The sequence below is a fragment of the Octopus bimaculoides genome, chromosome 12 (assembly GCF_001194135.2).
Source record: "Octopus bimaculoides isolate UCB-OBI-ISO-001 chromosome 12, ASM119413v2, whole genome shotgun sequence".
NCBI classification, from domain to species: Eukaryota; Metazoa; Mollusca; class Cephalopoda; order Octopoda; family Octopodidae; genus Octopus; species Octopus bimaculoides.
Genome location: NC_068992.1, coordinates 56,685,851 through 56,688,261, shown reverse-complemented (window position 1 = coordinate 56,688,261; position 2,411 = coordinate 56,685,851). Strand labels below are relative to the sequence as shown.

Sequence of the window (2,411 nt, the reverse complement as noted above, 5' to 3'; positions counted from 1 at the left end):
TGTGTGTGTGTGTGTGTGTGTGTGTGTGTGTGTGTGTGTGTGTGTGTGTGTGTGTGTGTGTGTGTGTGTGTGTGTGTACGTATGTCTGTGTTTGTGTGTGTGTGCAGTATTTTGGGTTCATAACCTTATGCAGTCAATAACTATTTGTATGAGAAAATACAGCACGACACCATTTCTAGTAAATATAGGAATGCTAATATAGATAGATATAATCTTTTCTACTAAAGGCACAAGGCCTGAAATTTTGGTGTAAGGGAATAATCTATTACATCGATCCCAGTATTTCGCTGGTTCTTAATTGTTCGATCTCGATAGGATTAATGGCAAGGTCGACACGGTGGCATATGAACTTAGAGCATAAAGATGAACAAAGTTCCTCCAAGACTTTTACCCGACATACTAACGACTCTTCTAGCTCGCCGCCTTAATATAGATAGGTATAATGATATTAAGAATGAGGCTAAATTCCTCTCTAAACGAAGTAATAATAATCATGATAGCTTAGAATGCTCAGTTAGACGTTAAGTTTTTATTATTAAACGGTCACAAACCAAATTTCTGTAATAACCGCATTTGTAAACTTTTAACCACAAGGACAACTGAGATGCGTTTCGTAGCTAAAACAAAATTATTTATTTATTTATGCACTCTTTTAAAGCCTAACCAGACTCATGGGCCCGGTTTCCTGGTTTCTAACGGGTGTGTCCCCCGCCCAGGTGGACGGGACGCCAGTCCATCGCAGATTTACTCAAGAAACAGGAAGAAAGAGAGAAAGTTGGGGTGAAAGAGTACAACAGGGGTCGCCAACACCCCCTGCTGTAGCCTCGTGGAGGTTTAGGTGTTTTCGCTCAATAATCACACACAACGCCCGGTCTGGGAATCGAAACCGCGATTATATATAGATAGATAGATAGATAGATAGATAGATAGATAGATAGATAGATAGATAGACATATATATAAATATGCAGGCATATATAAAGAGAGAGAGACGCGTGAATAATTGGCACTTAGTGGCTATTTTTTTAGGTTTGTTCACTACATCATATACTAAATATCTACTACTGGAATTTAGACCGAAGCTACGTAATTCATGTCAAAACGGAAAATATAGAAAATAAACATTTTACCACTGAATGCTTATTTCTTAGTAACATTTTTTCATGATGTATATCTTGTAAATTATATACATTACTTTCGATATTTTTCTGGCACATATTGTGGGAGACTTATGTATGAATAATGGTTCATATGTACATTAAAATTACGTATTTCCGCCACAGATAACCAGACATAAGCTAGCTTAGGAAATAATGACAAATAACTTCGTCTTATATATATTAGTGTATATCTAGTTATTTATAGGAGCATGGCTCATTGGTTACAGCTTCTGACTCACAATCATGAGGTAGTGAGTTCGATTCTCGGACCAGGTTGTGTGTTGTATTCTTGCCACATCACAGGTACCAAGCTGTATCAGCGTTTGCCTTTTCCTTGGATAACATCGCTGGCATGTAGTCGGGAGGCTGGTACGTATGTGCGACAGATGATCTTTTATAGATAGTTTTTCCCGGGTTTATGCCTCGGAGGGGAATTTTTTAGGTGCAATCCAATGGTCATTCATGACGGAAGGGAGTCTTTACCCTCAGCCTTACTCTTTTTTTATATGTACACCGTCAAAAGTTTACAGCTACGTAAGCCTAATATACAAAAGACTCTTCATCTCTCAGCAACTAATATGTAAACGGATGAAAATTCCGGGGCCCATGTACATTTCACAAAACCAGTGCGGGAGAGAGTGGGATAAGGATGTTTATTGTAAATTGCAAGTCTAATCCATTCCACAAATTTCAAATTAGTTCTAAAGACATGAGACCGCTCGAACGTTATCCGAATTGACGTCTGAATGAATCAGTTTCTATACTGCAGTAGGTCGAACATAGTCGTTTGTTGTTGTATATGGACGTTTGTAAGTATATATATATATATATATATATATGTGTGTGTGTGTGAGTGTGTGTGTGTGTGTGTGTGTGTGTGTGTGTGTGTGTGTGTGTGTGTGTGTGTGTGTGTGTGTGTGTGTGTGTGTGTGTGTTTTATGTATGTATAAGTTCCAAATGAGATGAGGTGCAGAAAACTGCAATTGAATCCCAAATGTTGATTACATCTGAAAGTTATGTTACTATATTGAAGCTCAAGAATTCTACAGAGCATTAGACCGTACTTCCGTTGCATTGTTCAAATTATTTATTCAAGACCAATGCACGTGTGTGTGTATGTGTGCGTGTATAATGATGTATATACATACATATATGATGTATATCGATTGCTATTCTCCAGCAAATATCGGTATCTTGTTGTACCATTCTTATGAATTTATATATATATATATATATATATATATATATATAT

At 37.1% G+C, this 2,411-nt stretch overlaps 1 protein-coding gene across 1 annotated transcript in view; it reads right to left on the bottom strand.

Moving 5' to 3' along the window:
- The window catches only part of LOC106884394 (metabotropic glutamate receptor 3), a 498,339-nt gene that overhangs the window by 318,474 nt on the left and 177,454 nt on the right, over positions 1–2,411 (bottom strand). The gene's annotated exons all lie outside the window — the stretch shown is intronic.